The sequence below is a fragment of the Pleurodeles waltl genome, chromosome 6 (assembly GCF_031143425.1).
Source record: "Pleurodeles waltl isolate 20211129_DDA chromosome 6, aPleWal1.hap1.20221129, whole genome shotgun sequence".
NCBI classification, from domain to species: Eukaryota; Metazoa; Chordata; class Amphibia; order Caudata; family Salamandridae; genus Pleurodeles; species Pleurodeles waltl.
In genome coordinates this window covers 1,220,076,338-1,220,100,319 of record NC_090445.1, presented here as the reverse complement: position 1 = coordinate 1,220,100,319, position 23,982 = coordinate 1,220,076,338, and positions in this window count along the sequence as shown.

The following is a 23,982-nucleotide window of genomic DNA, read 5'->3' as shown; positions in this document are numbered from 1 at the left end:
GTGCAGAGAGGAGGCAGACTACCCCCACAGCATGCACCACCAGGAAAGCAGTCGAGAAGGCGTCAGGATCAGCGTTACAGAGTTGCAGTAGTCGTCTTTGCTACTTTGTTGCAGTTTTGCAGGCTTCCAGCGCGGTCAGCAGTCGATTCCTTGGCAGAAGGTGAAGAGAGAGATGCAGAGGAACTCGGATGAGCTCTTGCATTCGTTATCTAAGGAAATCCCCAAAGCAGAGACCCTAAATAGCCAGAAAAGAGGGTTTGGCTACTTAGGAGAGAAGATAGGCTAGCAACACCTGAAGGAGCCTATCAGAAGGAGTCTCTGACGTCACCTACTGGCCCTGGCCACTCAGAGCAGTCCAGTGTGCCAGCAGCACCTCTGTTTCCAAGATGGCAGAGGTCTGGAGCACACTGGAGGAGCTCTGGGCACCTCCCAGGGGAGGTGCAGGTCAGGGGAGTGGTCACTCCCCTTTCCTTTGTCCAGTTTCGCGCCAGAGCAGGGCTGAGGGGTCCCTGAACCGGTGTAGACTGGCTTATGCAGAAATGGGCACCATGTGAGCCCATGAAAGCATTTCCAGAGGCTGGGGGAGGCTACTCCTCCCCTGCCTTAACACCATTTTCCAAAGGGAGAGGGTGTAACACCCTCTCTCTGAGGAAGTCCTTTGTTCTGCCTTCCTGGGCCAAGCCTGGCTGGACCCCAGGAGGGCAGAAACCAGTCTGAAGGGTTGGCAGCAGCAGCAGCTACAGTGAAACCCCTGAAAAGGCAGTTTGGCAGTACCCGGGTCTGTGCTACAGACCCGTGGGATCATGGGATTGTGCCAACAATGTCAGGATGGCATAGAGGGGGCAATTCCATGATCTTAGACATGTTACATGGCCATATTCGGAGTTACCATTGTGAAGCTATACATAGGTAGTGACCTATGTATAGTGCACGCATGTAATGGTGTCCCCGCACTCACAAAGTCCGGGGAATTGGCCCTGAACAATGGGGGGGGCACCTTGGCTAGTGCCAGGGTGCCCACACACTAAGTAACTTAGCACCCAACCTTTACCAGGTAAAGGTTAGACATATAGGTGACTTATAAGTTACTTAAGTGCAGTGTAAAATGGCTGTGAAATAATGTGGACGTTATTTCATTCAGGCTGCAGTGGCAGGCCTGTGTAAGAATTGTCAGAGCTCCCTATGGGTGGCAAAAGAAATGCTGCAGCCCATAGGGATCTCCTGGAACCCCATTACCCTGGGTACCTCAGTACCATATACTAGGGAATTATAAGGGTGTTCCAGTATGCCAATGTAAATTGGTGAAATTGGTCACTAGCCTGTTAGTGACAATTTGGAAAGAAATGAGAGAGCATAACCACTGAGGTTCTGTATAGCAGAGCCTCAGTGAGACAGTTAGTCATAACACAGGTAACACATTCAGGGCACACTTATGAGCACTGGGGCCCTGGCTGGCAGGGACCCAGTGACACATATAACTAAAACAACATATATACAGTGAAAAATGGGGGTAACATGCCAGGCAAGATGGTACTTTCCTACAAAGGTCCAATCCACCCCTTCAGGGTTTTGCAAAGCAGAGATCGTGCTATTAGAGGCTTCTGAACTACCCATATAAAGTTATCCAACGCTGTCTGCAACTTTCTAAACGTGGGATATTCTGAGAAGGGGACCATGCCAGAAATAAGAAGAGAATCCTGCAAAACCTGGCCGTCTTAATCACGAGTATCCTCATAAACCAAGAAAGTCCACAGATGTGGTAAGCTTGACAATATGTATTTAGCTCCCGAAGCAATGGCCTATAGTTAGTTGGGATCTTCCTTCTAACATGGGAGTAATCTGCACCAGAAACAATGGTACTGATACACTTGCTTACTGAAACTGAATGCGAAACTTCAATGCGTGGAGCTGGTCATCAGACAGATACATTCTCAGCTTATGATTTATGGAGACTAACCTTAAGCCCTGTTATCTGACCAGACTTCTAATTTCTTTACCGATTGTGGGTGGGAACGGGGGCAGTCAGTTACTGATATAAACTGCCCATGCATGCAGATGATGTTCCGATAATAGGCCCCACCGAGGAGAACTCCTTTGACTAGGTTCCTGTCGAATTGTTCCCAAATGTTTATGTGAGAAAGGCGAATAGCAGTGGGCACACCTGTCTCCCACCTCCATGAATTCCAAAATGAGAAGAACCTCCGTTAATCTTTTTTAAACATGTTTTTACTGGCATTTCTAATAAAAAAGATACAAATGCAGCCTTGGGAAGGAGAGAGGGGAGGGCGAAGGGATATAGGAAGGACATCAGAGAAATCGCCACAGTTACATGATCTTAAATATGCATGCATATACCTTAACCCTCTTTGGATGTCTAATAAAGGCATTTTTGAATGCCCATGTTCAGGGTGCCAGTACAAAAATGATATTGATACAAAGGAGGGAATTTACAGGCCTAATGCAGTATTGAAATTGCAAAGTGAGAAGAAAAAACCTGGAAGGAGGGCGTGACCAGTTTACAAAAGGCACATTACAACACAACAAACCATATAATGCAGTAGTCAATGTTCACCAATCTCTATCCAGCTGTTCTCCATCTTCGGCGTCACTCATTAAGGTCTCTGCGCAGAGAAAAGTTGCAAAGGGCTCCCATGTATCCCTGGGGTTGGAATGTAACAGCATAAGTTCCCAAATGTTGGAAAGTTGTTCCTAGCAGTATGCTACGTTTAGCCAATTGGAGAAGGGGGTGGTTTTCCTTCACCAATGTATGGAAGGCCTGTGTTTAGCCAGCAAAAAGAGCATTGCAGTAAAGACGCAACAAGAAATGGGTGTGTCTTTAACATAGCCCCGAAGGCCCACCAGAGGAGTAAAGGGAGTTAAGTGGCCCGTGATCTTGTAAATGGTGGCAGAGGGGAAATTGCATTGCTGACAGCAAGAATCAGAAGTCAACCCCATTTTGAAAAGCTGTAAGGGGGTGCAATAGGAGCGGTGCAGAAATTTGGAGTGGATGAGAAAGTGTCTGTAATTGGGGGAAAGCCTTTCCAGTTGACCTCAGCAGAAGGACTACTGCGTGTCGGAAAGAGTCGGAGCTCCTCCCTAGCTACCCTTGCCCTTGAGGAAGAAATTAACGATTGGCATTGCATAATATTGTAAAGGCGGGTAATCAATTTAGGCGGATACGGTGAAGTGAGGAGATGTTCGAGAGCTGGAAGGGGCAGTGTGGGGAAGGGAAGGTGTCATGTAGGGTGCAGGAGGCGTGCAGTTGATAGTACAATAGTGCATTGAGGAATGTGAGAGGTGGGGGCATTGCAGCAACTAACATCGGGAGAAATTGATTTTCAGGATAGAGGTCTGAAAACATTGTGATGTGTTTGTGTGCGAGAGCAATGGCACTCTTGTCTAAAAGTGGAGGTAGTATGGGATTCTTGGCCAGAGGGATGGAGGGGGCATAAAGGAGTGTCAAACCTGATCTCTTCCATAAACTCTCCCAGGCCCATTGTATGCACTCAACAGTGTTGATTTCAGCCTTAGGGGTCTTGTAAGGTGCATATAATGGCGTCGTTAGCGGCCATGGGGCATCTCAGTCTGTTTCTACTGCAGTGTGGGGCCGAAACGGGTAGGGTAAAGCCAGTAGTGAAGAAACTGGGTTTGAGCGCATAGAGCATACAGCTTCATGTCTGGTCCTCCAAGTCCACCCTGTGTAAGGAGTTCCCAGGAGATCCGCGGTTGCATTCCTGCCTCTTACAGAGCCACCAAGTTAGAACTTAAGTGCTTGAGGAATTGTGACGTGAGGCAGATATTTAGAAAAAATATAGGAATTTAGGGAGGATGACTATTTTTGCAATCGTGATGCGTCCCACAAAAGAAAGCAACAGTTTGGACCACGCAGGTATTCTGTCCTCCAATAGGCAAGTGTTAAGTCTTTGTAGCAAGCAAATGCTGAGCAAGTCTGTCATCCATCCACGAGGGACTGCGCGCTACATCTGCCTTCACTCCATGTGGCTGGTCAGGGACTATGCAGGCCTTTACTCCTCACAGGGCTGCACCCACCTAAAATGGGACAGTTTGAGTGACATAGCAAGGGTCAGGTGTTTAGAGTGACCCTGCGCAGGTGAAAGATGGCATAGGAGAGCCACATAGATGCCGGATTGATGAAGGATTGGGTGTTTGGCCGGCAGAGCCCTCTAAAGAGTGGCCATTGTGCTGCCCAGCAAAGCATCACCCACCTCCATTAACCTTAATCACAGCTGTAGGGTTCTCTTACCCCCACTATGACTCTGCCTGCAAATCTTTTTAATGTCTTGTTAAGTAATCTCCAATTAACAGGCCATCTCTAGGTAGCTTCTTTAGTGGAATGACTTTTAAAAATACTTCTTTTAAAGAAAATACAGGAATGGAAATGTTGACGCAAATGAGACCCCCTAAATATCAAGTCAACTTTATTGTGTATTACAGGATGTCTAGTAAAAGGTGCTTCATGAAACGATAGTATTACTTTATGTAGATTTGCAGTAAAAATATTTCAGTCCATATCATTAGTAGATGTACTATGAGAAATGTCTGATCAGTAAAGCTTTACACCACAGCACTGATCAAAAAACAAAATTCCTCCCTCATCCAAACCCCCCTTGAAACATATACATATAGTTGTTTCTCACAACCCTCCACCCAAGGCCACAGCTGCAGGATCTGTTTTCAGTCTGAGCAGATATCCAGCGCTATGCTGAAAGGCTTTCTCAGGAAAACGGTGTGCAATTTATATATTTTGTATAAACCTGATATTGTAACAAACATTCCAAATTTGACACTGTTCCTAGGATTCAACTCATTTTAAGTGCAGAAAAAATGTTCCTGACTCATTGTTGACAGAAGGTAGCAGTCTTGAAGACGAAACACGTGTCGGCTGTTTTGCTGTTTGGACTTGTATTGTATGTGGTCATTTGACTGGAACTCTGACCATTTGTTCTCACCTGTAATAAATATCCAGTGTTACCTGTTTGCCGGACTTCGACTCAATTCTTGAAGCACCACTTGGATCCACCACACGAAGTTTCACTTTGGGTGTGCCCTGGCCTTTGTGTTCTCATTGAGTGTTCCTTTGACACCTGAGGTGGCAGGTGCATGGCTAGCCTGGAACCCATTACTAGCTGTTGCTTGAAAAAAGACTACTACTGATGGACATTAGATAAACCTGTGTTGATGTGCGAGCGCCTTTGGCATTCTCTACCTGTTTTCACTGTGATTTCATTGATTTAATGCCTGCTCTGCACTCAGTGCCGTGATTCAATTGCATTTCATATATTTCTTCTACATTGTTGTTTCTTGTTTGTATATTGTTCTTTGATTACACAACATGGATACATTTGATGACAATAGGGATGCGCTACTTGAGGAGATTTTTCAAACTGGAACTAGTCTCTCTACTACCCACTCCGTGCCCACCAAACAAGGTCTTAAAATGAAGTTTGTGAAACTAGAATGCTTAAAGAAACCATAGTTATCTAGGTGGTGGGATTACACCATTTTACAGAAATACATAGATAACAAACAAATTCCTAGGGGTTTACGTATTATCCTATTCCCTTCATTTGAGGACCTCAGTCCAGAACTGCTTAAGGAGTGGGAGCCCCTTTTAGTCACCTCTTCTTTTGGCATGATGGACATATTAATCAGAGATGCACGTGCCAAAAGAGATAAACTTACTGATGATATTCTTGCACTGGAAAAATAAATTAAAGATATTAATTTACCAGAGGCCAAAGAGAAAAACTACAAGATACTCAAAGAAGTGCTACTTAAACACCAAGAAAATATTAAGGACAAAAAAATACATAAACTTAAAAGAGATGAGGGAGATTATAAAAGTGGGAGGGAGTTTACCTACTCACGTAAATTTGACAACATTAAACTGGATAGACACGAGGCTCCTTCCCACTTACCTAATGAGGGTGCAACTTCTACTCCACGAGCGAGACAGACCTTTCAAGTACTTCTAGTATCAGTGAAAGTGACACTAGCAACCCAACACGCCAGTCTATGATTTCAACCAGTCACAAATCCCCTTTTTTATTAGAATTAGAAAGGTACAGAAAGGGTCAAACATTACATCGCAGGAGGGAAGAACCCTACACAAACCCATCAGGAGAGGCAAGAGAAAAACTTACAGACATAACAAGGGAAAGAGAAGGGATGACAACGAGATCTACTACCCGCAATCAGAAGTAATCAATTCTGACTTGAAAACCAACAATGAGATTGCAATTGTTAATCTAACTAATGTTGAACTGACCACACAACAAATAAATATCTTGAGCAAAGGTTTGGGTTTTGTGCCATCGTCTTTACCTAACTTTACTGAACTACATATAAACCTTTTTAAATTTATTCGGAAGTGTAAACTTTGCAAATTCTTTGAGGGCAGACCTGCTCAGACTGAGTCCCATGTGCCGGATACATGTCCTTCTATCAATTTAACCATCAAGGACGTAAAAGACATTCAGACCCTTCTCTCTTTAGAACAGATGTCGGGTATGTCTCCCTCCCTATCTGATATTGTGTCGGACTTGGACATTGATCCCTAAGCACATAGTGATAGTGGTCTCAAAACGTCCTCTAAGTTTACACCCATTCTAGGAAGTGACAACGTCATTGGCATTTTTTATAAACGGGTTACGGCAGACTTATATCGACATGAAGATCTGTATCGCTCAGGACGCAAAAACATTACACACAACATCACCATCCCTGAAAGGGGAGCCCTACACTCTCTCATAAACAATAAAAACATAATCATCAAATAAGCTGATAAAGGGGGCAACATTGTTATCATGAACAAATCTGACTACATCAAGGAAATAGACCGCCAATTGGAGGACACAACTGCATATTTAGCTTTATCACACAACCCACTGGCCAATGTCAATGAACATATAATACAAAGATTAACGTTTTGGAGAGACAGATGTCTTATCACAGACTTAGAATTTAAATACATGTGTAATCCCACTCCAACTTCCCCTTGAATATACATTTTACCCAAAATACACAAACCAGGTCCCTTTCCACCGGGGATACCCATTATATCAGGGATTGGTTCACCGACGGAAAGAATCTCAGAATATATTGACCTATTTCTACAATCGCTGGTCATTCACCTTCCCTCTTTCATCAGCGATACAAAAGATCTTCTTAGCAAACTTAGCGACTTTGATTGGACGGATGGACATTTGTTAGTGACTCTTGGCGTAACCTCACTATACACATGCATACCGAGAGATATGGGCTTGCATGCCATCCAGCATTTTTGCGACACCCACAAAGTTTCATTTTTAGAACACTCCAACATGCTCCTAGACTTGATTGAATTGGTTTTGGACAACAACATTTTTGTACATAATGGGATATGGTACAGACAGATCCAAGTGGTGGCAATGGGGGCGAAATTCTCCCCCTCGTTTGCCAATCTTTACATGTTTTTTTTTTAATGGTCTCATATATGGAGGGAGTGTCCACCGGACTTGACACAACACATTTTGTATTGGGGCAGGTACATTGACGATGTCCTCCTTTTTTGGTCGGGGAGCCTTGATTCATTTGGGCTCTTCTTACATCATCTCAATACTAATACCTTCAATATCACTTTCTCTGGTGAACATAGCACGTCACGTGTGAACTTTTTAGATCTCACCCTAAACATTAAAGGTGACAAAATCTGTTCCAAACCTTACAGAAAACCGACAGCATGCAACTCCATCCTACACGCCACAAGTTCACATCCCGCCTCGCAAATTAATGCTATACCTTATGGGGAGCTGACTAGGTTCAGGAGAAATTGCAGTGAAGATACGGTTTTTCAGGAAGAGTTAAAACAAATGAATACACGGTTCATTCGGAGGGGTTACTCGCACAACATGCTACTACGAGCCAATAATAGAATCAATCATGTAAAAAGATCTGAGCTATTGGTTTCTTCTATTAAAAAGAGGGAATCATCTAGACCTCTCTCTTTTATCACCTCATATAATGCACTAAGCTCTAATATATTCAAAATTCTCAAGAAACATTGGTCATTCCTGTTAGCAGATGGGCACCTCAAGAAAAGTCTCACTCCTAAACCGAATATCACCTACAGCAGGGGACCTGCCCTACGTAATTATCTGTGTCATAGTTTCTTACCACCTGATCATAAAGAGACTTGGTTACCTACAGCACCACATGGATCCTACAAATGTGGACATTGTAATATGTGCTGTTTTATTAAAGATAAATTGATGAAATTTCAATATATCACGCCAGTTACATATAGGATCAATAAGGTCATCAATTGCAACACCAAATTTGTGGTTTACTGCTTAGTCTGCATTTGCAATCTCATTTACGTGGGTAGCACTATTCGACCACACAAGGAGAGACTACAAGAGCATATCAGAGCTATTCATAACAACAATGTCAACTACCCTTTTGCGGTTCACTATAACGCTAATCATGGACAGCGAGAGGTTCTAGGCATCAGCATACATGGTATCGATGTGGTCAACACACTACCTAGAGGTGGTAACAGAACACAGATTTTGAGACAGTTAGAGAGTAGCTGGATTATTAGACTCAGAGCTGTGGAGGAGGGGATTAACATTGATAAAGATTTACACACCTTTCTTTAATTCACTTCTCATGTCTGTTATGCTGCCGTGGTAATGTAACAATTTGTCTTTTATTTTTTCAAATTTCTGTATATGTGATTCATATTTGCCTTTACTCGATGTCAAGTTGACATAATCCTAATGACGTTATTCTGTTTTACTACTCTATCAAATGATTGTAATTTTGACCATGCTATCTATCTAATCTATACCTACTTGGTTAACGTTATTAGTCATGTTACTCCACTGTTGCTAACAAAAAACCTATGCTCCTATTGACTTATTCACACAACATATACATTTGTTGGTTTGGGTACCACCTGTTCACTTTGCACTTTATTTTATTTTTATTTGTTCACTCCACTTCAAAATGCCCCCCGTTTTGGATTACCTGATCCTTCTTTCCTTTAGTGCTCTTAGTCCTTCTTTAGTTTCCCTACCTACTCCATGCCCGGCTTTAAATACCAACCATACACGCAGGGACGGCACACTTGACCGATACCGACACGACCGGCCCGGTATTATTCCACTCATTTTTAGGTAAGAATTATACAACTTACATGAGTGCAACCTCTCACTTACTCTCTTCATGGCCGTTTATATATCCTAGCAGGATACGCTCGAACGGCATTCTGGCCAGTTACCGACGCAACCGGCACATTATTACCAATTTCACCTTTTCAAGGAAAGAAACTGTGGCTTTCATGAGCGTGTTACTCGTGGCTTTCATGAGCGTGTTACTCGCGCGGCCACTCTCTTTATATTTTTACACCCGCACTACCTGGTGCCGTTATCTCTACATTGCCCCATAATTTTGACTGGAGTGTTCGTTTATAAAAAATATTGCCTTCCCAAAACACTACGCAAATCGTGTTTCCTCTCCCATTTCTTTTATTTATTGGGTCTATTTAGTACAGTCGTACTGGTCAGTATTCCCCACGATGGAAGTATACGTTTATATTGATTGTTTTGCTTTACCATGTTTTTGTTTTTGTACCCTCCGACTGCCTGCTTTTAATTTTAATTATGCAGCCCACGGAATTGGCTTCCATTTACCTTAACCTTGGGCGCATGGACCTAGATTTATGCCATATTTTATATGGTTACCCTTTTCTTTATACCTGCTATTTGATACTTACCGTTTTGCTATAGTGCCAGTTGGATTTTGATAGTTTTTTTCTGTTTTCTTTCACATTAGGCCTATCATAGCCCTCTTTGCTACCTGTACTCCATATGATTGACTCACCGGGAGATCAACATCTTCCAAACAAATTTTCGGGACTCCTTTATATTTCTCTTCACTTTCATATGTCCTTATAGCTAAAGGTATTTGACCTCTGACTTAATCTCTCGCACTTATTTACCAATGCACCCTCTATGTTTGCTTAATTTTAAAAAAGTAATACTTTCTTTTTGGGGCACTGTCTGAATTATATAATCACTTTTTCTCTCTCAATAGGCATGGTGCACTCAAGTGGTAGGCTGCTATTTATGTGTTCATCGGTGTACTATCACCTCTTGGTGCTGTGCCTGTTCTCACTATTGTACTCTTATTCAGTGTGGTTATCACTCTCATACAGTGTACTTTTCTCCGTGCATGACTCTTCACCTTTGGTGGGCATCCTCCTGATTATGATATGACTTATCAACCTTTCAGACACTCACAATCCCTTTTGTGTGATTATTTTTGTCACACTGGTTACAGTTAGTTGGGCCTTTCCCCCCCTTTTTATTCCTATAATTGACTTTGATGTTGGTTATTTTTGTGTTCATATCCCATCTCATATATTGGTGTATATATGTTCATCTATTTCACAGCCTTGACAAAGTCTTGAAGACGAAACACGTGTCGGCTGTTTTGCTGTTTGGACTTGTATTGTATGTGGTCATTTGACTGGAACTCTGACCATTTGTTCTCACCTGTAATAAATATCTAGTGTTAACTGTTTGCCGGACTTCGACTCAATTCTTGAAGCACCACTTGTATCCACCACACAAAGTTTCACTTTGGGTGTGCCCTGGCCTTTGTGTTCTCATTGTATAGGTTACCACTCACTGTTTTACAGTGAGTGTTCCCTTGACACCTGAGGTGGCAGGTGCATGGCTAGCCTGGCAACCATTACTAGCTGTTGCTTGAAAAAAAGACTACTACTGATGGACATTAGATAAACCTGTGTTGATGTGCGAGCGCCTTTGGCATTCTCCACCTGTTTTCGCTGTGATTTCATTAAGTCTGCTCTTATGTCCAGGTCTCAAAATGTCGGGCTTAGTGGCAGTGCTTAATTTGAGCTGGTAGTTGCAAGTGGAGCCCACTGGCATTCTTTTTTAGGTCCCACACATATTTTTCCTCATCAGACTTTGTTACAGAACAAGAGAGAGAAAAACACAAAAGGGAGACATGAGAAAGATGGCAAAACTGTGACAAAGGAAGAAAGCAAAGATACAAAATAACCTGCAAGAGTGAGATAAAAGGGCAGGGAGTGCCTGGTGGTGGATGAAAATGGCGCACAATAGAATCATGTCTAGGCAGTCTTGGTATTTGGCTCTCACCACATTTGAAATCGTCGGGTACAGACTCCTGAAGAAGACTTTGGGCCCCTGTATTTATTATTTTACAAATTAAGGACCTTAGTTGGTTACTACATGTTACGTTGGAGTGTGTGACTGGTAAGTCTCATATTCACTTCCCAAAATACCATTCCATCTTTCTGAGTTAATTGTGATCATTGAATTGGTAATATTGCTGCTTGTAAATGCACTGCCACACACTTGTGCTACATTAAATACAAATCCAATAGTTATTGTTACCATGTCACATTGAGCAGCTCCCATATATGTAGCATATTGAGCCATATCCAGGCAGGAATGCACCAGGCTGCCAAAAAAGTTGTCAAGTAGGGAGTTTAATGGGCAGAGATGCCAGATTCGATGGCAGAGGTCGAGCTAGAATACAGATACAAAGTTATTTGTTTAAGAAGATTGGTCCAATTCCCTGTAGAGATGAAAGGAATCAAAGGCAAGGAAGAGGTCAAGGATAGGTGTTCTCGTTCACCATTTGAATCCATTGCAGTATTTAAGTCACCCCTTGTGGAAGTCAGAGCTGCCTTTGTGCCACAGCCATACCAGAATCTGTTTTGGTAATCTGAGAGGTTACTTTCTTTGATGAATGTACCAATTTCTCTTGAAGCCCATCTTTCAAACTTTTTGCCAAAAAACAACTGGTTATTGACCAAAGGTTAGATGGAGCCTTTGGTTGAAGGCTTCTTTTCTTAGGGAGGTTCTTTTGGAAATAGATCTTTAGCCAGGGAGTTACTGGCATTTCTGGTTGGACAGGCTGCAGAGCTATTAATGAAGATATTCTGGCATATATGAGCAGGACATGGGTCTCCCAGTGATCGTGCTGTCCAACAAACTTTTGCAGCCTTGATGAAGTCCTGTGTGGTCACGAGGCTAAAGGGGAGTAACTAGTAGTTTTCATGATTTGCTTTTTAGTAAATTGCACAGCACTGCTAGAATTATGATTGAGCAATGATTAGACAACGGAGAGGGAAACAGGGGGTCATAGGGTTGGAGGAAATGCAGCTGTGACAGGCACACAGCAAGAGCAAGTGGCGAGACCTTTGCCTGTGCTGCCAAGGCACCAGGATGTCCTAAGGTACTGCCACTTCAGGTACTGTGGTTGAAGGACCCCTTTTCCTGTGAATTCTTCTAGCAAGTCTGTTTTAGTGATCTTGAGGCCCATCATCAGCTCTCCCTGTTCAGATCTCCTGTCTCATGTTAAGGTATCTTGACCACTGTCTACTCTTCAGGCCACAAGTCAGCTTTCAAGGACATAGGGAAGGTTAGGGATCAGGTCTCGTGGCGTTCCTGGCTCCACTCAGGTTTTCCTGCTACGTACTTCTGGGTTGTTCTTCAGAAGAAAAGAAAATTAAACATTCATGCTGCTCACAATTTAACGATTAAGCAGTGGCTCTTCTTGTAGGTGTGTGCTGTACCAACATGAGCAATTATTCGAAAGAATATGTAGTTCAATGATTACACACCAAGACGCAAATATGCATTAGTTTAGTATCCATGCAATGACACTTTTAACTGGGTCCACTAAACATGTACGGAGTGAACAAACCATAAGAGAGCCCAGATTAATTTAGGAAAAATATAATGTTGCATGAATATGCTCTACTAGAAAAGATACATATTCCAACAGGACAACTATGCCCTGCCTAGCTCCTTGTAGTCAGTGTCATCCACATAATAAGGGCCTCATTATGAGATTTGGTGGTCCTGTGACCGCCATGTTGGCAGTGGTGGTCAGACTGCCAACAGGCTGGAGGAGAAGACGCCAAATTATGACTTTGGCGGTGATCCCAAAGGAATAAAGCCAAAGCACTGCCGGCACTGCCAGTGCGGTCAGAACGCTGTGGACGATTGGAGATACCAGCAGGCCAGCGGAGACCATGTTTCCATCAGCCTATTAGGAGGTTGCACACTGCTAAGATTTGCGCTGCGGTCGGACCACCACGGAAACCCAGGCGGAAACAAACTGTATAAAAGGACACACTTACCTTCAGGAAGCCACACTTGTCCGGAGCCACCATGGAACAGAACTAGACGTCATGTCGTTGCTCTTGCTCGCTGAAAGACAAAAGAATCTTTGCTGATGACAACAACCAGAAGTACACACTCTTACCTGTTACTATTGTAAATTGTTAAATTTTGGGCAGTTACAGAACATCTTATAGGGGAACGGGTGTGAGGGCAACACTCACACATAACAGTACACGGACAAGCACACTCACATACAACTACAAAGACACCCACACATACACAGCACACACACTGCAGTCACCACACACACCACATGTCAAGAACACACACGCATGGCAACACAGCACAGGCCCAGTCTCACACAATACCATACAACATAGCAGCACGTCACAACACCACCACAACTGCACCATTACAAACACATTGGCAAGCACTCACAACCGACACTAGCCAGGGACACATCACACATACAATATAATGTACAACCAACGGGGAACGAACACACACAATTACATAATCGTACAACTTACCAATCGACACACCCAGCACATCGTACCTATCAAACCATGCACAATACATGCACACTTACACAAAGCACAGAAAGTCACACACAATAAACAAATGTCAACACAAACACCACACAATACCATCACAACAACATGTCTGCTACATATACATGCCCATCACACAACACACGCCCTTTCCCTAGGGGACAAAAGCACTGCACACCCGCTCACATACTGCTCACACAATACAGGAAGCACAAGCACCACATACACACACAAGTACTCGCACACAACCAATGTCAGCCAGGAACAACTCAAACCTAAGAACGGAAATGCAGGACAAAGATACCAGAAAACCAACAACTAGTTGGTCTGAATATATTTTGTTGAGAAATAAGATTAAAGTCAAAGGCCATGGGCCAGTCCATAGCACACATACTGTGCACCAAAGGCACTATATGGTGCCCCAACTTGACTCCTGACTGCCATGTAACCTCCACAGGTAGGTGCATCAAGGGGGCAGGCAGGCACCTCAGGGAAGATCTTGGGGCGGGAGTGGTGGCAGAGGGGGCAATTTGGACTTAGGCTTGGGAGATGGGGTTTATGCTTTAGCTTGGATGGCGGGGTTAGCTTGGGGGAGGGTTGGGTCTTCTTGGGAGGGGTAGCCTTCTTGGAGGGGTAGGGGAGGCCTTGGAGGTGGAAGGGATGGCCTTGGGGAGGGAAACTGAATGTTTAGGGATGTCACAGGGGAGTAGGGATAAGGTCAAACTCTGAGAGGAAAGATTTTTTACACACACGGGGACAGTCATAACAAAAGGGTTTGGGTGTGGAGGGAGAGGAAGTAGTTGCATGAGGTTTTAGTGTGGATTTCTTGGGTGCATGTTTGTGGGAGGTATGCTTGTGAGTGGTGGGTGTCTGTTGGGAGGGTGAATGAGGGTGTTTATGTGTCTTGGGCTGAGGTGGGTGGAGGTGCAGGGGGATGCCTTGGTGGGTGGGTCGGTGACTGGCTGTCTGTTGGAGTAGTGAATGCAGGTATGGTGGATGTGCTGCATGTAGGCATGTCAGTGGTTGTGGTGTCTGTGGTGACTAGGGTGGATGTCTGTGGGTCTGCTGGTAGGATGGGTGTGGTGGCTGTATCTGTGAATGTTGGTGTGGTGTCTGCATGTGTGTCAGGTATGGTGTCTGTGATGCTAGGGGTGGTGGGGGTGTCAGGGCAGATTGTGACTGTTCCCGTGTGTGCATATGTATGTTGCTTGTGTGTATGTTGTGGTGTGTCTTGTCGTGCTTTGGTTTGTCTGCGCTACCCTTGGCAGTTGAGGTGGATGAATTATGTCTGTTTTTGTGCTTCAGCTGGGTCAGGGAAGTGGGGATTGGGAAGAGGAAGTTGGAGGGGGGAGGGTAGACAAAGGGTGGTTGTTGTCAGTGTGGAGGCCAGAGCCAGAAATGATCTCTGTAGGCCAGCCAGTGCATCGTGAATGCCCTCGAGGAAAGCATTACTCTGTTGTATCTGAGTTGCCAGTCCCTGAATGGCATTCACGATGGTTGACTGACACACAGAGCTAGACCTAAGGAGGTCAATAGCCTCCTCACTGAGGGCAGCAGGGCTAACAGGAGCTGGGGCAGAGGTGCCTGCAGCGGAGATGCCCATCCTCTTGGGTGAGTGGGCACAACCAACTGAGTGGGGAGCTACAGGGAGGGTGGTGATAGAAAGGGGGTTGGCGGACAGAGATGGTGCTGTGGTGGTCTCAGATGGGCCTGCCACCGCCAGGGAGTGTCTACTAGGAGGATTCAGACGATGAAGAACTGGATCCAGTATCCCCTGTGGCACTCCCCTCACCCTTCAGACCACTAGGTCCCTCGGTGTCGGTGCTCCAACGGCTAGAGGTACCGTGGCCAGCAGCTTCCCTATTCGGCTGTGCAGTGTCTCCTTCACCTGCCAATGCTGATGCTGGAAAACAGAAAGTGAGGTAGGGTCATCACATTCTTTGCATACCACTTATATCACACTGTACACCTCAGCAACATCATATCTAGTTGTACAACACCCACGGGCAGTACAAGTATAGTGCCAACATCATGTAACAACAAGTTACAATGTACAACCCTCAATAAAAACCTTGTCACACACCAGATAAGCTACCTATATCACACCTACAATACCATGATATAAGTAGAGCTATCACACCAACCAGTCCATGACAAGGTGTCTTGGCCACATTATATTGGGTCCCTATCCACAGCAATATAGTCAACCAACAACCAATCTATGGGAAATATAGGTAACAGATTTTCACATATCACATACATAAACAACACATACTAACATTTTGACCTGATGTGATGTACCAGACAAGGGACCTTATTGTATAGTAAACACAAGGCATTCACACTTCATGTCACTGAGTTCACAACTTCCACAATGGAAATTTGCAAACATGCAGCTACTCTAATTCGCATATCAGAATTTGGATTATGATGGAGTCAGAACACATGTCACCTACACATGTACCAATAGTGATGTAGGAAAGGATGTTACATACTTGGTGGACTGAGTCATCTAAGTCACTGCCCCCCTGAAAACAAAGTATAGCACAATTATAAGGACCTAATTATCTCAGAGCATTTACCCACACCCAAGCACAGGTAGTATAACTACTCTTTCAATACAATGGACACCTGTCATGTGCTTAAGGTGACATATAGTTCAACATATCATACTATTATTCCATCAAAAGCTCAATGACTAAGTGGCAACATCACTATGCGCAAATCAGACATGAATGGCCTTACATCTGTTTCTGAGAGACACAAACCACATCTGAGGCTACCATGACAGGGACGTACACCTTGATGCAAGCCAAGGGCTTGACTACACATACCATTCCACTCACGTGTATGTGAACTTTCAAACCTGCACCACAATGTAGTCAGTGCAAACAATAGGTTTTCAGACAATAAGCACTCAAAACATATCCAAAATAGCAACAGAAAGTATGTTTAAAACTCATTACATTATGGATTTATGACAGAACCTTACAATGTACACATGATGTTAGCCAAAACAAATTGTAACTTTGTATAAGATGTCTTGGCCTATTTATCACGCCTACAACACAATTGCTAAGGATTTAGTTGTGTAGCCATTTCCCACCTACAGAATATGAACATGGTACTAACATTAATTACTTTGACATTAATGTATGTGATCCAATAGGATTCTAGCAATACCTTAATGGTTAACTACATGTAGGATGCCCACTCTGATGACACATTACAGAGGCCTATCTACACCCCTCACTTACCAAGGGGATACAACTTCTAACAGGCCCAAACAAGTTTTGCAAGTAGGGCATGTGAAATGTCAGATGGACATCACAGTCTCACATGATGCTGTCACTCATCAGAAACCTTTGGAAAAGTAGGAATTACTTCATAATTTCAGACTCCATGTTGCATATAGACATGGATCAAGGGACATTGGAATGGACAGACAACAAAGACCTGGACAACTTACCATCACATTGGGAGTATTGATCTGTAGGTGGGAAGGAAAAATTAGCAGGGTATGAAAAGCGGTATATTGGTACACATATGACAGTCACAAGTGCATCACATGCTTCTGTACAGAGGGGACAACATAGGAAAGTAATGTGTCCTTATGCACAATAGAATGTGCACACCTATGTACCAATGCTCTGGACTGTAAATCCATGTGTTCCTTGGAGCTCTTTGACCCTTTGCACTTACCACATTGTCAGAGCTTAGAATCTTTCACATCATACACTAACCTGGTAATGGGCTGAAAATGTGTTAAGTCTGTACTTATTGCCTTGTGGCTGCTGTGCTGCCCTCAAACGCACATCCAACTCCGGGTAGGCCACCGGCAATATGCGGGCCATAAGGGGTGGGTCAAGGTCCGAAGGCACCCCTTCCTCCTTGGGAGGACATCCCCAGCTGGGCCTCTGCGTTTTTCTGGTCCCAGCATCTCAGGTCCTTCCACCGCATCCTACAGTGGGTGCTCTGCTGGCTGTGGACCCCCAGGGTCTGCAATTTCTTTGTGATGGCGTGCCAAATCCCCCTTTTCTGATGGGCGTTGACCTGGATGACACAGACAAGAAGAGAATGTCATGTTCACATGCACTATACCAAAACAAGCAGGGTGAAAATACAAGTTAGTGCAAGTAACCATACACAGACTGCCTACAACATCCCATCCAATAAGGAATGACCATGTGCAGTCAGTCCATGTGTGAGGTTGAGACAGGCATACAACATGCATAACCAGCACCAGATGTCAGTTTAAAACATATGAACAGACGACAAGCATATCTCTAAACTTGGTACATCTGTCCAAATATTTTTCACACTACCTTCAATTATGTAATACAGTATGTAGGTGGGTCAGGGTTTATACATCACACACTCTACTGTGTCTCAGGACTCAAAATCTGTCCGTTCATATGTGCACATGTCCATCTACCCTTACATATTACCTCAATCCTTCATTCAACCACATTTCCTGAACATCATCATACACTCAACAATTCAAACATTAGTATCGCATTACTCTTACCTGCTCCTCTGGTGCATCATAGAGCTGTCCATACAGCGTTAGGACCCCCTCCACAAGCTTATCCAGCTCTTCTGTCACAAACTGTCAGTGACATGCTTGTCCATTTAAAAAACATGATAGGGTATAGGGCATGTGAATGCAGTTATAAGCCATTAGTTGCCTAGGTATGTTCTGTGTACAACGTATGTACAGTTTCATGTTTAAATATTTAGCATCATAGGTGACGTAGGTGTGATCATACTTATGCTGTACAGATCGAGCGATACACATACATACTGGTTTTCTACCACATAGTTACCCTGCCATGAGAAGAGCGGGACAACCTCCAGTGTATCATCCACTAGCAGACCTGTAGACCATGGAGGAGCAATATCTGATTCATATCTTCCGCCTGGATGGGTATACAATCATGGATCTCTGGCTTCAGTTAGAGCCAGATCTAATGTCTGCCATTTGTAATTCCCTATAGCATACCTCCCATTGTACAAGTAATGTCAGTGCTACACTTCCTGGCCACAGGCTCCTTTCAGAATACTGTGGCCCTAACTGCAGGGATGTCTCAGCCTATGTTCAATCTGGTCTTGAAGGCTGTGCTGTCTGCATTGTTGAAAAACCTTGACAGCTACATATTCCTTACAGGGGACTCTGGCTACCCAATACGTCCTTGGTTATTGACACCAGTGAGGTGAGGTCGGCTTCAATGAGGCCCACAGAAGTACAAAGATTGTCGTGGAGTGGACTTTTCAGCTCCTCAAGGCAAGATTCTGCGGCACCGATCAGTCTGGAGGAGCCCTCCTCTACTCACCCACAAAAGTATGTCAAATTATTGTTACCTGCTGCATGCTCCACAACTTCACCCTGAGATGTCAAATCCCATTTATACCGGTTGAGAGGGACCCAGCAGATCCAGTGGGTGAGAATGCAGATTTGCCAGGTGAGGCTAAGTATGATGAAAATGAAGCTGGAGACATCAGGGCTGATCTAACCAATCAGCTGACTTTAGGTATGTGATGTGATGTAATTAAAGGTATTAAGTGGGGAATTGGTGAGGTTAGGAATGCTTGATATGAGTCTTAGTATGCCCCTCAGAGACGTCATAAGGAGCTCCAAAGCCCATGACCCATATATGCATGCAGATTATTACATGTTGTAGTGTCCAGCCATTTAATCAACATGGCCTACGTTTTTCACAATTCACAATCAGAGTCAAATTTGTATGTTTGAATGGCTGTGTTATGTTTATGTATCAGTGTGGCCTATACCTTATGTTTGTCATTTACAATTTGGAGATTAAGTGAACAGGCTCATCCTCATTTGGAAATATCAGACAGTGTCACAGGCAGATGGGATTTGCAGACTGACAATTGAAATGGTCATGGATTGAACCAGGTACTGTCAGGCTTGAGATTTTTTGTATGTGAGTTCTATGCTCAGACTGTCAGGCCATTGGGCTGGTAATGTCCTATTCCACACTTAAGACCTGTTTGGCACTCAATGTCTGGCCAATGGTTCCGTGTGTGATCATTTGTTTCTGAAACATGTTATGTGCTACCCATACCCTGTAACAACATGATTCATGTTGATAAAAACAAACTTGCATGTAGCTGTCAGTGTGTTTCCTCATTGCAGACCAATGCGCATGTGTCTCAAGACTGACATAGGTGAGTGGCAAGTCTACAGATACTGGACCATGGTAAGTGGACGGTTCCATGACGGGGTACATTTGTACTGACCTCTATCTGTTTCATGGGGTATTGTCATTTGGGAGCTATGGTATGGGTATGAGATAAGCCTTTAGCGGACGATACATTGAACCAATATGATTGGCTCCTGGGATAGTGTAAGACTGACGTCCCTAACTTCAGAAGTCTGTCGGTTGGTATTGCATGACACCTATGCTGAAACTATGAAGTTAGCAGCAGTAGTTAACTGTGTGATCCTTGGCATTCTCCCAACCTATATTTGGGAAATTGAATTACAAGTGATTTGAGTTATGTCTATCATTATTAAGGAACGCAAAATCTAGCCTGGTTATAAGTACGTGTGTGTAACATAACAAAGGTTTTACATTTAAGAGAAACATTTTGTGCAAGAAGTGTTATGCATGACAGTTGTATATGGTTCATAAATGACTAACACATGATCTGTGGTTAAGTGGTATTTATTGGGGAGTGCACAGCACAATGAGGGAATTGAACAAAACATAAAACAAAGTTTACAGTGAAGGGCTCAGTCATGGTGAATAAATTCATCAGGGTAGCTGCTACAACAGCCCAGGGTCCTTGTACCATAGTAAAATGGAGATAGGATCCAGAACAGTCAACAGGGTGTATCTGTGCCACACAAGGGGAACCAATCAGTAGAGGTTCACTTCCTGGCAGTGGTTTTGGTCCTGGCATCTGCTCCTCCAGGATGTTTGGAGGGATGTCCACGTTTGCGGGTGGGTTCTTCAGCTACATGGGCTGGGGTGCCTGAGGCATACCCTTCCCCTGGCAGGGCCTTCATTCCACTAGCTCCCACAGCTGTAGAAGAGACTGATGCTTCATTGCTAGTGGAAGAGGCCAGATGTTGGGTACAAAACCTACTCAGGGTGGTATTTATGTCTCTCAGCAGCCCTGCAATGATAGCCAAGTAGGCATTTTGGGCCTGCCACTCCTGCATGACGTCCTGGTGGTTGTCTCTCTGCAGCTGTCTGATCTCCCCCATCATGGTAAGTACCTGGCCCATCACACCCTGGGATTGTTGTTAAGCTCCCAAGACTTGGGAGATGGTGTCCTGGCCAGTTGTGTCCATAGGAGTCTCCATCATCTGGCCCACACCATCCCTCCCATGCACCCTACCCCACATGCCTGTGCCCCTGGCACAGTTTGCCCATTCCCACTTGTGGCAGGTGCATCATTGTCTGGGTTCACAACAGGAGACTCAGGTACCTGTACCTGGGGGCACAAGATGGAAGACACTGCCCCTAGGACACACGTTTGGGGCCAAATGGTTGCCTGTGATGTTGATGCAACAAGGCTGGGAGGAGTCGATGTGGGCAGGCTGAGGCTCACAGTTGTTGACTGACCAGGTGTCCCACATAGGCCAGCTTCGTCCTCAATGTCGACACATCCAGGAGTGTTTTCCTCACTGGGGCCCTCATCCGGAGGGGTAGTGGCGGTCTCTGGTGTCCTCTCCATGACAATGGCAAGGTTACCAGTAGAAGTGGAACATACAGTTGTTGAAAGTAATGCAACAAGTGATGTCAAAGTCTGACCGCTTGCCATGCTATGTGACATGCACAAAAAAGCCTCTACATGATCCCATGATATGACAATGACACCTGCTTCCAAATATGGGTTAGAGCTATGTGGGACACAGAGATTTCCAATTGCATACACCATGCTCCAAGATCTTGGAGTATCTTGGTTGTTCTGTATGAGACATGACAATTTAAAGTTGTCTCCTAGTAAGGTGTATAGCATCATTGAGTCAACGAACAGCTGCAAAATGTACTATTGTAACAGCTGGCCATTTAACCTGGGCCTCCGTATGGGTGTACTGGAAGTACATCTAGCTTCCTATATAGTTTCCCCCACCAGGTGAGTACATGAAATTGTTTGGATGGTAATTTCAAGGGACAGTTTAGTAGGGAATACAGCTGTAGCTGTATGTTGCATCTAATAGTACTGGTAGTATGCCATAGCATTGATGTCATTGCCCTACACTGTACAATAGTGGAGCATTCAGGTGTGTTGAATTGATTTTTAGTTTTCCATGCAAGGCTATTTTAATTGCAGTATACTGTTCTTGTTTTCTTAAAGGAGGAACAATGCCTGCTGGGAGTTGTAGTGCTGTTAGACCCTGTACTACTCATGCCATACACAGACAGTGTACCCATAGGTGAGTTTAATTGATATGAGGCATGCCAGATAGGGGTAATTTGGACATGTGGACACAGGGGTGGTGGGTGGGCTGGTTGTTGAGGTGGCCAAAGGTGATCAGTGAGCATGGAAGACAAAACGTTTTGGTGACATTAATGGTGTAGTGCCTCTGGCTTCACTCCCCCAGGTATTCCTGTCAGGCCCTCAGGATGCAGGATGTCCAAGACCTTCTCCTCCCATGATGTGAAAGTTGGGGGAGGTGGTGGGGGCCCATTGCCAGCTGATGCCTGGCAGCCATAGAATGGACCTTACCCCTGAGGTCATTCCACCTCCTCCTGATGGCCTCCCTTGTGTGTGGATGGGTAGCTACATAATTTACCCTGTCGACTATTCTTTGCCACAACTCTATTTTTCTGGCGATTGATGTTTGCTGGACTTGTGCTCCAAATAGGTGTGGCTCTACTGATGATTTAATCCACTATGACCCTCAACTCATCATCAGCAAAACTTGGATGTTTTTGTGGGGACATGGTAGGGATGGACGAGACGGTGATGTAAAAGAAATGGAAAGGAAAATAAATTGGTGATGAGATGTACGTGCTGTGATGAGAGTAGGTGATGGCTGGTGTTAATTTTGTGGGGTGCTAATTTGTGTGTGTTGTACAGGTGTGGGATGAGTGCTATGTGAAATGTGTGGGGTGCCTATTGTATGCTTTATTTTGTTTTTGAGTGGCTTCTATCTGGCTGTGTCTGGCATTTTTGCTGCAAAGGATTGTCGGGTGTGAAGGAGTGTGTTTTATAGTGCAGTGTTTAGGTGTGTCGATGGGTGTCAGGTGTGGAGTTTTCAAACTATCCAGTGTGTTGTGGTGTATTACTGATGTGACCGCCACAGTTCGCACCGCCATTGGTTTTCACCATGGAAGAACCTCTATTGTGACTTGTGGATCGTAATATGATGTAAGGCTTTTTGGCGGGCTGGGGGTGGGACCGCCTCTTTCTCACCCTCCAGAGTCCTGGCAGTTTAAGAAATTTGGTTGGATTTTGGCAGACTTCGCTGTGTGACTCTTAATACGGCGGTCGGATAACTGCCAACATGGCAGTCTTTTGGCAGCCGCCACCGCCGCAGCGGTCTTGCCTAAAGAACGCCAAACTCTTAGTGAGGCCCTAAGATGTCAAAGGCACGATGGATATAGGAACGTTGCAAGATTATTGGCAATTAATGAAAACAATGTGACTTTGAATAAAGCAGACTGTTATAAAACCTCTCTGCATGATTTTCACATAATTGCAGACAAGCAATATTCAGATGGTGTTACCAAGTTTAAAAATGATGAAATAATGAAGTAATACTATTACAAAATGTGCTGACCTATGCCGCATAATTTGCCTTATCTTGCCACATAATGTACTCAACCCTGATGCATATTTTGGCCCTCTCCTACTGCATAATTCCAGTGGCCCTGGTTGTAGGGAGGCTAAGAATGTAACAGGCTTAGCTACTTTTTCTATATTAGCAATTACATTTTACGATTCGACAATGCTATTTTTTTCACTGCTAAATCTGTTTCTGTCCTTTATGCAGAGATAGTGTGCACTCTACTTTTAAACTGTCCCCTCTACACCCTGCAAATTCTGCTCAGTAGTGCAGGTGAAAGATTTGTGTGAGAGGTGGAGTATGGTAATTCCCCCAAATTCCTGCAAGAAAACGAGTAAATAGATTGAAAGTAGGTGGGTTCAGGAAGAGTGGGCTTCTCCCCTGAGAATTATTTTAAACTTTTGGGATCAGCGGTTTTTCCATGGGTAAGCCCCTTACGCGATGGAGCATGTACAATATGACCGTGTCAGAAATTTGC